This window comes from Tyto alba, unplaced genomic scaffold, assembly GCF_018691265.1.
Source record: "Tyto alba isolate M040663 unplaced genomic scaffold, T.alba_DEE_v4.0 Super-Scaffold_29, whole genome shotgun sequence".
NCBI lineage: Eukaryota > Metazoa > Chordata > Aves > Strigiformes > Tytonidae > Tyto > Tyto alba.
Genome location: NW_024881303.1, coordinates 4912649 through 4925111, shown reverse-complemented (window position 1 = coordinate 4925111; position 12463 = coordinate 4912649). Strand labels below are relative to the sequence as shown.

The window sequence follows — 12463 nt, the reverse complement described above, 5'->3', positions numbered from 1 at the left end:
ACACTTTTTTTATTTGAGCGACAGAAGAAATTTTGCATTAGATTGCAGGTTGAAAGTTACTGGAAATGGCAGCAAGCTGCTGCTATATATATAAAGTCATTGCAAGGAGGGAGGAAAAAAAAAAAATATGTTACTGAAGCTTACTAAATCAAAGCTTGTAAAACACCAAAACCACAAAAAGAACTAGAAGTAGCTTAGGATTTGCTAGGGATGTTTAAAGTTAATAAAATTCTAAATTAAATGGCTGCCGCTTCAGTTTGCCAAAAAATTATGCAAATTTCCAAAGTTCATACATAGTAATTAGCACAGCAAAAAGCAGGTCCCAAATAAGTGATGAAGTTAGCCTTGCTCTTATTTTTCCAGCAGATGGAATTAGCTGCGTGTGAAGTTATTTTTTGCAATTACAGATTAAACATATTATCCTGAATATCAATTCTGCAAGTACAGCATATTGGATACATGCATACATGGTATTAGGAATATGCAAAAACTAGTCTGAATCCTCCTCCATCATTCTAAATAGGACACTAAAGAGGCTGGGGGAGGGTTTACATATTTAAGACCTAATTTTTCAAACCGATTGACTATCTGCCGACAGTTTAGCTGAAACAAGTTCTCTCAAAGTACATTAGTGTTAATAGTCCAAACAGGTTTTTCCAAAGAAAAATGCCTACCTTGACTAAAAATACATCCTCCTCTTGATGTGCTAATTGAGAGATCACAAAAAGTCATCCAAATTGCAAGTTCAAACAACCTGCATAAACTGAAAGTCTCCATTTTTTACCCATTACTCCCCCAAAACCTGGTTTTCAGGCATATCCATCATCTATTGTATATCACACGCTGTAATACAAAAATCCACTTCTTCCATTCCCACAATTCGCCACCTCCTTCATGCTTAAAAAGATACAGCCTCCTCCTAAGCCCTGCAATTCTCCAGCTACCTGCAGCAATGCGCTGAGCAGTGGCTGAACCTCACGTGTGCCCTTGACCAAATTACTCCACCTGCGTTCCACATACTGAATTTAGTTTCTCTTAAGCACTTGAGCCAAGAGCTGCCCCAGTATAGGAAGTTACTCTCAAAGACACTGAAAAACCCAGCAACTTCTCGGGTGTTTGCCTGCCTTAACCTTGGTATTTATATCATGCTTACAGAAGCATGATCTATAAGGATGTATGTCAATGCACGTATCCAGTTTAGGGGGCACCCACCTAGGGGCATTCAACCTCCTACTGCGAGCATCAGCAGATGCAAGTCCTGAGAAGCTGCAGGGAGGTCAACCAAAATCACATTTAGTGCACTGATCATTAAGAGAGAGGACAGGTTTCTTCTTGTGCAGTACACGCATCAGCTTCCAAAGAGAAAACTGGTGAAAGAAGTGAAAACAAGCCACAAACCTTGCTACATGAACATTGCTTTATAGCTCCGAGTAGCCCAGAAAAGGGTTCCAGAACCTGTGTGTGCTCCAAAAAGAACCCCAAAACTACATAATTAAAGGAACATAAAGAGGGGAAAGTAAAATTTAACTGTAATTTAGAAGTCAAGTAAGTGACACAGTGGATTGAATACTATTAACCAAAATTGTGCAAATTAGAAGTAGATGTACTGAAAGCAGTAGAAACCCTGTCCAGAACAAAATGAGAATTCTCATACAAAAATACTTCTGTGGCCAAATTAAATACTGAGTTTAAGTAAGAAAGCAAGCACTTGCACCTATCACACTCCTCCCCCCCCCCCCCAACTAGGGAGTCTCATTTATCTCAGAGCAATCAAAAGAAAACACTTCGATTTTTAAAGTGAGAAAAGCTGCAGAAATTAAAACCCTGTCTGGCACGAACAAATAATATTTGAGAAATCAAAAGGAGATTCTCAAGTTAGAGGAAAGATGAAAACAGTTCTGAATAATTTACTTTGCATAGTCCAGTTCCTGCCAAAACATTTCCGTAAATCCCATGGTAGTTCAGATAATTTCCATTCTCAGAACAAAAAAAACTAGATTGAACATTAGCAACATTAATTGTGTGATATGACCTGAATGATGCAAGAACAAGTAGTTAAGTGAACCACAACATCTGCTGAATTTTTAATCACTAGTTGTTTTGCTGCAAGGCAGAAGAACATTGTATATTACCTTCCAAACACTGTATGGAATGGCACATTAGGACAGCAAGATTTTAACTGGCAGAAATTCAGTCTCCTTGCTACCTAAATGCCATTACTTTGCTATGAACTGTAGACATAGCCACTTCTAAGGAATTTTTTAATCACATGGATAAGAGCACTATTTTCTACACCTCAAGATATCAGTCAGCCATTTCTGAATAATATATATACACATTTTTTTAAAAAGCTGAAATTTCCTTAACAACTATTTACGTGTCCTTCCATAGTATATTTTTACTCTCAAAACAGCATTAAGTAATCACATGGCTGCCCAGCAGCAACTCACTACGAAAGAGGTAGTTGAACCTCCAACGTGTAGGAAGGTGATCTATGTAAATATTCATATTACCTCTGTACTGCAACAGGAGGTGCAATTGCAACATGTTTAGGTAGACCTGAGCTATATTTAAACCATCTGCCTCTGATACCCACCACAAAGATGCCACAGACACTTAGCTTTTACCATGAACTGGCCATCCAAGTGAGTAACACTGATGCGAGTCACACAAGCCCACCCTACACCTATATCAGCCAGACCTGCTGTGATTTCCCTGTTTGATACCCAAAATAGCTAGATTAAAACCAACCACCATGCTGACAGTGGTAAATACATTTCCAGTTATGCTCTAGGCATAAAACTGCAACAGCAGGATTAGCAAGTGATACAGCAGATATTCCCTTCCTTCTACAAGAAAGCAAAAAAGAAAAGTTATTTGGGGAATAAGCACTAATTCTACAACTACAAATGTAATTTCCAAATACAAATCCCACAGCTATAGCCAGAATCTGCACTATGGGCAATTATCCCAATTCATGTCAGGAATGGAAAAAAAAAAAAAAAAAAAGGACATCAAAAAAAGGACAATATTCATACATTTAAAAAAGTCTCACGCTAACTTTAATAGATTCTAACATTTATAAGCTAACAGAATCAAAACTGCTTAGAAAGCAAAACCAGTAAAATATGGTACAAATAAAAACTGAGCAGCCACGCATACCAAAACAGCAATCCTGTGCCCTCCTTACTGCAGAGCTTACAAAGCTGGGAAGTTGATCTCTAACCAGCAACTTAAGATCTCCTTCAAAAGCTTAAATGTATGCATAGGAACATCTAGTAATACATCCTGTGACCAAACCATCCACAAGTGCCAAAAAAAGCAGCAGACAGAGACAGGAGAGACGCACGCTTCCAAAGCTACATTATCTTTAATCATAGGCTTAAGACCAGTCCTATGTTTTCCTTACAGACTCAACTACCGGGTGTGAGAAAAGCTGCGATCTTCTCTGAAAGCAGGTATCAAACCTGCAACGAGAATACTGAAATATGTCCTATCTGCTGGTAATAAAGCAACCAGCGTTTGAGGATTACACTGGATTGCTTGGTTTGTTATGCTACAGGGCAGTGAGAAGTGTAAATAACACGTTACGATGAATGTGTTGACACCTGGAACCTCAGAGGCAGTTAGTACCTAGGTAGTACTGTGCGTCTCCTACACCGTATTCAACTTCACAGCACCAGAAATCGACTTGGCACCTCTGTACCCCAAAACCGCAGCCCTTCCTGGCACAGGAACCACAGGCAAGTCTTTATGAACACAAGCTCTCGCTGCTAGTCAAGCCAGGGGAGAGAGTTCACCAGCATCGTGGCACACATCAGCAGCATGCTACAAGACAAGCTTCCAATTTTAAGGGACACAGAAAGATGTTTTATATGCCTATAAGAAAATGAGTTGCAGCTTAGCACTTGACAAGTCACTCAGACTTCTTCACGATCCTTATCTAAATGGAGAAAATATTTTAAAGGCCATTTAGTGCAAGTAAAATGTACACAGCTTCCTCCTCAAGCTCTGCTCATTCTCCAATTAAATATGAAAGAGGCAACTTAGTCATATGAAGCGTGCGAGATGATTTTAAGACACTGGTATTAAATCAAATCCTACAACTTTTCACACCTATTAAAATGGAACTTTGTCATTAGAAGGGGAGATTTTGATAAGCACCATGTAATTAACAGACACCGCCTTTGTTACCAGGCTGCTCATGATGAAGCCCAGGCTCCTTGACATTCCATTTCTTTCCCTCAAAGGCTCTGTGCTACAGCAAATTTATGAGTTTTCAGCATGTAAGAGGAGAATTGGGCATGTTACCTTCAAAACCAGTCAATAAGGCTCTTTCAGTCAGGCCCAGGGAAGGCGGGTGACTGCTGGAAAGCAATACAAGGCGCTCCCTTCCCCCTCCCCTCCAGACCCAAAACCGCTGCATTCAAAACACTCCCATCCCCTGCAGCAAGGGATTAGCCATTTATTAAAAAGGAATCAAAACACTGTAAAAGGCTTCCAGTTAAGATTTCAAGGGGGGAGGGTGAAAAAAAAAAACAACACACAACAGAAAAAAACACCACCCCGCAACGCTGGTGCAACTGGAGTCGCATTAGGAATTCTTCTGGGCACTGAAGAACAAGTAGCTCAAACGTAAGCAGGATGTCATTTGTCCGGATGATGCTGATCAAATGGCTCAAAAGGAGAACAGAACCAGATTAATTTTTTTTAGTCAATCATTTTGCTGCCTCCACACTGAGCAGTAACAACATTAACTACCTACAGGCACTTATGGGTTTAGACTTTGGACTTCCTAAACAACTGCCTACCTCCACGGTTTGGGGTTTTTTTTGGCTCTTGTCTAGGGGTGACAGACAATTATAATGGTCAATTATGTAAAACCTTTCATCCAAGAAAACAAGAAATGCTGCGTAAACACTCATTAAGACTCACGACTCGAGTCTACACCAGGTGCTTAGCTGGTTCAAAGCTAGCCTGGATATCTCGAGCTACCAAAACTGGATAGCGAGAGCTATGGCATAGCCGAGATAGCATGCAGCACAGCAGGGTTAACCACTTGAGTATTTACACAGCTTCGCAGGCGGGTTTTACAACCCGCAACAAACCCAGAGCTGCTGTGGTTGGGCTTTACAGCCCCATCCAACCTGGTTATTTAAAAGCAGAGCAGAGAGATGAACGCTGCTGTTGGGTGTTGTACAAAGCACCTCGCAGGACAAGCATTAGATCCACTTCTCCGGCTGAAACAAGATTTTTTTTGCAACTGGAAGCCACACAGCTCAAGTCAATAACCTCGGTTTACTGAAGAAATTAAAAGCTACACTTACTGTTTCGAGTAAGGCCTTGGAGGAAGTAATTTTGAGAAGAAATCACTTCCACCACAATTGTACTTTTAACCTTTCCTTAGGTTCTTACACCATTCCCATGCGGACACATTATTAGCAGCGTTATCTATAATATCCAAGAAGGAATAAAGCTTTCTTTTTGGATTACTGTTTCTCGAGCTTCACAATCCTTCCTTCTGAAGGGTAGGGGGTAAACCGTGCAGAAAAACACTATCAGGAAGTGACAGTACCCAGAAGATCAAGATTTGGGGAAAAATATATATTATTTTTTAAAGAAAAACCCTACGTCCTTGCCCGCAGGCCCACGAAGAGCCCTCAAAAAGCAGCGGGGTCAGGACGCCCCCCACTCCTGCCGCCCCTCAGCCACGCGTGGGCCGATCACGTTATGCAACCGCCGCGGGGGGGGGGGGGGGGAGGAGAGATACTCCCGCACACGCCTGACCCGGGACCCGGCACCCACGGAGCCGTTCCCCCCCCCCCGCACCCCACCCCGGCCGCGGGCTCAGGCTGTCAGAGCCGCCGGGAAGGCCACGGGAAAGCTGCCGGGGGAGCGGGCACGACGCGGGGAGCGCTATAAAAGCATCCGGGGAGGCGGCCGCCTCCGACACCGCAGCGCCCCGGGCACGGGAGAAGGGTGCCGGCGCTTCGGAGGAACAGCGGGAATTCAATCAAATGAAACGAAACGCGAGAAGGCGGGGAAGCGAGGAGGCCCGGGGCCGCGCAGCCCCGTCCGGCGGGCGGCCAGCGGCCCCTCGACGGCCCCCGGAGCCGCCATGGCCGGGCCGGAGAGCGGGCGGTGCGTGCGGGGCCTGTTCACCGCCCACCTGCCGAACACGAACACGAATGGAGCGGCCGCTTAACCCCCCCCCCCCCCCCCCACACACACACACACACACACACACACCCCCAGCCGCGCCTCCGCCCCCGGCCCCACCGCAAGAAGCCTACCCGGTGCGGGGCCGGCCGCGCTCCCGCGGGCGATGGAGGGGGGCGTCCCGGCGGCGGCGGGGAGCAGCGCGGAGCCGCCAGGCTGGGCTCGGCGCGGCCGGATCCCCCCCCCCCCCCCACCTCCCCAACCCTCCGCCTACCCTCAACCCTCCGCCCCCCTCAGCCCTGCGCCCAGCCGCGGCGGCGGGAGGGGCCGCGCCAATCCGCACGCGGGGCGGGGCGGGGCGGGGCGGGGCCCGGTACCGCCGACCGCCCCCCCGCGCCGTGCCAGGCACCGGCCGCCCCGCCGAGCCGGGCGGGCACCGCCGAGCGCGGGGGCCCGGCTCGGGGCCTCTCGGTTCTCCTCCTCAGAGCGGGGCCGGGGAAGGGAGGGGAGCGGAGGGGGGTCCCGGCCAGGGAGGTTTCCAGGCAGAGCGCGGTGCTGGGGACCAGCAAAATCGAGGCCACCCCGTAGTCCCCCCAGCGCTGGCTGGCTGGCCCCCGTGTCGCCGGGCACGGAGCTTCCCGCCGGTGTGTGCCGGTTGTTGGTTTAGCCACCGACGTGGCGCTGAACGCGACGGGGGGGTACCAGCTCCCAGCCCGCTGGCGTGGCACCGGCAGCGTACGAGTGGCTTTAATACGGTGGTAACAGGCTAAAAGTCTACACAGTCCTCTGCAGGAGGCCAAAGACACTATTTTGATAGACCACCCGGCTTTAAAATCTACTTAACGCCTGACTGCAGGGCCAAAAGCTGCTGGGATGTTACTGGGAGCGGGAAGGGGTAGTCCGTCAGGGTACTGGAACCCCACCAGCGTGGTGTCAGCCTTGCCAGTCAGCCCGTTTCACCATCACAGTCGTTACATTTCCCCGGCGCAGTCACTAAATACCCTTTGCCGTCACCCGTGGGGAAGCTGCCCTCGACAGAGGAAAACGTGAGCTGCTGTTCCTGGTATAGATGTATCTTAGGAGGCACGGCTGCGCAGACCCTGGGCAGTGGCTCATCACGCAAGCATCACCCCAGCCATCTCCTTTGTGCCACCCTCGCGAAGCCCTCAGCCTGCCGAGAGAAAAAGACAGGCACCGGAGAAATTCTGTGAACCCAAAGGTATCGAGAACAAGAGTGAAATGCAAAAGGAAGGCATTGGGGAAAGGGGAATTAAGTGCTGGCACCAAATGGTAGCTTGAGCCTAAGGGGTTCCTGCAAGAAGGAGCCCTCCCCCTCTTCAAAAGAAGGCTTCAGGAGTTTGTTTCGGCTTAGAGGGAAGCGGGGAGGGATGCAGGTCCCCACCGAGGACCACAGATGACCCAGGGGGGGTGCAGGGCTGGCAAACTGAAAATGCCTGGTTTCTCTGACCTACAGGAAGGCAGCAGCCAAGACAGCACTTATTCTGTGTAACGCAATACTGTGAGAAGATCCTTGAAACCGTTCTCGAGCTAAAAAGCAGTGTAAGTGTGTCAGCACAGCACTGTGCTGCAGTAGTCCTGACGAGGGGCAGAGATAATTAGCCAAGGCACAGGATCACATTAACATAGCATCTCAGGTGGCTGAGATGAATGTCCCAAAGTCTCTGGAGTCCTGGTTGACTACGGCCCCTATATACAAAGACAAAGCGAGGGCTGGAGGGAAGATAGAGGTAAACTGAGTTGCTGAAGGTCAAATATTAGATCAGTGCAGGACTGAAAACAGAACCTACAGTTCTTCATCCCTCCAGTACCTTCTCCTCTGGGCCGTAACAAAACCCCACAACAACAACAGGACTTAGCTGCTGCTGACACAGTAGCTTCATGTGTTCCAGGGAAAAATTCTGTATTTTGGTATAGAACCATGGTGATTTGTTTGTGCATGTGGAAAAAAAGGCTATTTACTAACATGGTACCACAGTGAAGTGACATACACTGACACACAAGATACCGACAGATGACTTAAAGGGGAATGAAATATGTGCCCTGTCCTGTTAGAAAAAGGCCCCACAGCTGTACAGACCCAAGCTTTTGTTTTAAGTTGATAAAGACAGCTAAATGCCATTTGCTGCTAAGTGACTTCTAATGATTAAATAACCTTTCTTCCCCTGCCCCCCCAGGACATTTAGTGATAATATAAGAAAGATTTTGCACATTGTTTAGCTTACATGGCCATCTGGCACTTTTGCATTTCAGTAGCCTTGAACATTAAAAAAACAATAGATAAAGAAGACCAGTCCTATCTAATCAGAGACATGGAGAAGTTTAACTCTGTCACAGTACACAGGACTAACCAAGTCGTTATAGCTCTTTTATTGCTTCCATCTTAATTAATGGTCATATTCCTCAAAGCTTTGTGTTGTACTCTTTAAACCAGGCTGTTCCTTATCGCCTTTGTACTTGCTTAGCCGTGAAACACTTAACTCCAGCAGTTGCATCCAACTTCCACTGTTTCTGGGCAATGGAGACAAAAAGGAGATGCATGCTAAGAAAAAATACATGCAGGTTTTAACCCACTTACCCCCCCTCAAATAAAAAATTACTAGAAGTCTTGTCTAAGCTAGGGAAAGGATGCACTTCTCAAATGAAATTGCAATGCTCTTGGCCTAACTCAGTTAGAAAGCTACTTCACGCTGCTGAACCATCATCTAATACCACTGCACTAAGGGGATTCTTCATCTGCTTCTGCTAAAGGGGATAAAAGTACAGTTCACCCAAAGTAACCCACTCCAAAGCCCCTAGAAACAACAAAAAGTTTGGTTTCAACTCAGCAATGGCTTATGATTGAATCCAGCATTTGTTCTTAGGTTAATTCCCTCTCCCTTCTTCCCCATGGAAGAAAACCAAGAAGATTTGAGTCTGTTTGGAAAAAATGTGATTTCCTTAAGACTGTGGCTTTGGGCCTTGAAGGATGAAACCAGCTGCAGGATGCTTTTACCTGTAGTGCTAGAGTGAGTTTTTGACTGAAATCTGTAACAGCAGAGAACACTCGGTGTAAACACGCCGTAAGTAACAGAGGATGTAAAGATATGCTGAGATAAAAACTACTCAGGCTTTGTTTCCAACTGTACTTTGCACTATAAGATTGCTAGTTTGCATTTTAGGCTAGCTCCAGTGAGAGCTGGGAGCTTATAAATGTGCTACAACATCTAGCTATTAGGTATCAAGCTGCCAGAGTGCAATATAATACCCAGAGTCGGGTACCTCGCCTTTCTATTTATAGCCCAGAGAGCGTTAGACACCTCCCAAGGGCGCGTGGAAACTCCCACCTACCAAGCAGAGACCTGGTTGCCGGAAAGATCAAACAAGGGATGTATTAGACTTGCTTTGCATTGCCAGTGTGTAGGTGTTTCCATCAGCTCCAGATCCTGGGCCCACACATCTGGGGTTTAGGAATCTATAAGTGCTCTCTGAAGGTGGAGAACAAGAGTTACCAATTCCTTTTTAACACCGTGGGCTGTAGGGGTTGCGTTTGATGTCGTTTGTGGTAATGAAGGTGGTAGAGCAAATACCCAGGAAAGGGAAGACACTCCCCAGGCTCATCCTGGTGAGAGTCCAAATGTCCATCTCTCATACCTGCTCGGAGCATACCCCCCTCCCAGGGTACAGGCTGAGGCATTAGGGGTTTGGTGGGAGGCTCTCTTACACTGCTGTTAAAAATGCGCTATTGTGCAAAACAAAACCCAAAGAACAGAGCAAGAAAACACAGCACGAGGCTTAATGGTGTTTTCTAATTGTCGTAAGACAGGAATTTAGCTTTTATTTTCTGCTACTATAATTTGTTCTGGTTTTTAAACTAGTGAATGCTTCACATGAAAAGCATGAGCAGAAGTGGGAACAACAGCCAATGTGCCATAATGGTTTTGCTGCACAATACTTGATTAAGAGGTTATCAGTTAAATTTGGCAGGAGGACAACTCTGTGCTCTCTGCAGCATCAGGCTGTGCTCCACATACAGTGGTTTGCCTACAGAGGCTTTTCTTTGACTCCATGCAAGTAGCAAGTATGTCTCACTGTGGACCACAGTTTTAGAACTCCATTTGCCTGAACTATCACCAAAAATATATTCAGAAATTGTAATTATTTCAGGGCTAAATTTGAGAATAAGTTTCCCTACACGCTCCATATTTCAGTAAGGTGCATTTATGCAAGGGTGGTAAGAATTACTCTCGCAAAGAACAATATCCCATGCAAATAAATGAAGAATAGAAAGAGCAAGTTAGCGGATTTCCACATAATGATCTCCTCAGTTCACAATGTATCTGATAATGACAGTTATATTGTCAAGAAACAGGTAAATTGGTTCTCAAAGCTTCAATGGCTAAAATGCCAGCATATTATCATAAAATCATCAGGACTGTATGAGAATGGCAGGCTTAACCTTTCAGGCATGTATAATATCTGCATGGGATAATGAGTTTATATAATCATATTGCTCGCTTATCTCTACTAAATGGCAATATGTTTATACCTCTCAACACAGTAAAATCAGTAGCAATCAGGAATTTGGTTGAAAAACACCCAATTTCCATGTTTTATCTTAAAGTGACATTGCAATACTTTAGAATTATGGCATTATTCAAATACATCAGGACCCTCACGGTGACCCAGATATTGTTAGTGGAAGGTGTCACTGCAGCGTGTTAAGGAAACTCATCCTGGGCTTTAACCTAGCTAGCTCAGGTAACAACCAGCGAAGGTGCACAGCAGACCCTGAGCCTGCCAAGGACCCCAGTTAAGTACTCAGGTTACCAGTCTGCCTTGAAGGGTGTACCGCTGCCTTATCGCTGATGTTGTTATTTGAGCTAGTGAGATTAAAGCCCCGGTTGTAGCACAGCCACACTTCCTAAATTCAGTATCAACATCCACATGAATGGGAATTAGTAAATGCGCCAGTCTGGATGCTCCAAGGAGCAAGCAAGCGTTGTTTCAGCATGAAGGAATCCTTCAGATGCAGGTGCACAATGATTTTTGGTTGGAAGACACTCCTAAACTAATTCTTTCCCTAAAACTTGTGGTTCAGCATGGCTCACATCATTGGACTATATCCTGGTATTGTAAGGTAGAACTGTTGAATACTCTCAAATTCCACTGATTTGGGATAAAAAGGGGAGTAACAAAAATCAGCAAACACTGCACTAGATTGGACTCTGCGGGCAGAGTCTACAAACAGGAACTGCTGTCGCTCTGTTGTTTAATTGGATCTTTTTCATAACCGTTGGAGAACCTGGCAGCAGTCAATAACCTCCATACTAATATTTGATTATGTTATAGTAAACCAATGTTTTTAGGATTAGCCCAGATGTTCAAAGTTTGTGAATCTTTGCTGTAGCCTTTAGCAGTCTACAGAGGGAACCCAGAGGTGACAATTTTTCGACTGTCACAATCCGTGAGGTGCTGAGCTGTTGCCCAGTGATCCAAGACTGATCGCTGCTGCGGGGAACAGCTCAGTGCTCTGACCAAATGGTCTTTAATCCCCTTATTGCTGCCTTCATCCACTGTAATCGCGTTTATATAAACATTTAGTGACATTTTACTGTCATGCCACATGGAGGCCCTGCATTTTTAGGCTGTTTGCAAGGTATGGTTGTCCTTTGCCGCTTACCATCGCGCCTGCTGCTCAGCGGCTTCCTGGTTGGCAACTCATTTCTCAAACGCCGTCTACATTTTTGCAGTGCCACCAAGCGGCTGGCCTCTTCCTTGACTTTTTTTTTTTATTATTATTATTCATTTTTAATTTCGCAGATTTTTATAAACAAACTTAGAACAAATCGTCGTGCCGATGAGAATCGCACTAAACACAATCCACCCCAGCAAACTGGAGGTACGATTCAAATACAAGAGAGAATTACAGAGGGCAGCAAAAGCTCGGCACAACCCCCAGACACTTAAACCTTGGGTAAACCCGGCTTCGGTTCTGAAGAGGGAAGACATATGGGAAATTACCTCAGGAGGAGGTCGCTGAGGGGCGGGCTGACGCCTGCCGGGGCGCTGGGAGGGCGGTGCGTGTCCCGCAGACCCCACACGCTGCCTCCGAGTGCCCGTGGGGCATGAGGGCACGGCGACCTGAGAGACTCTCCGCCCGCTACACCCCCCTCCGCCATTTTAGCGCGGCGCCCCCACAGCGAGCGGGACGCCAGGGGACAATCTCTCCGCGCCCAGAGGGACCCGCCTCCCGCACCCCGCCGGCCAATGGGCGGCAAGAGGGAGGGGAAAGATGCTCAGCGCA

General features: G+C 46.4%; 1 protein-coding gene and 1 long non-coding RNA gene across 4 annotated transcripts in view; both read right to left on the bottom strand.

The window, feature by feature from the left end:
• FBXO34 (F-box protein 34) overlaps positions 1 to 6424 on the bottom strand; it is a 44341-nt gene extending 37917 nt beyond the window's left edge. For all 3 annotated transcript variants that reach the window (XM_042799026.1, XM_042799027.1, XM_042799028.1), the window contains exon 1: positions 6294 to 6424. The gene's annotated coding sequence lies outside the window, so the exon portion shown is untranslated. The remainder of the gene's footprint in view (positions 1 to 6293) is intronic.
• A 2106-nt stretch (positions 6425 to 8530) lies between these two features.
• LOC116965636 lies at positions 8531 to 12381 on the bottom strand. The gene is made up of 2 exons (XR_004409511.2): positions 12181 to 12381; positions 8531 to 8688 (listed from the first exon to the last, which is right to left on the bottom strand). It is a non-coding gene; the product is annotated as an uncharacterized LOC116965636 (long non-coding RNA).
• Positions 12382 to 12463: the final 82 nt, after the last annotated feature.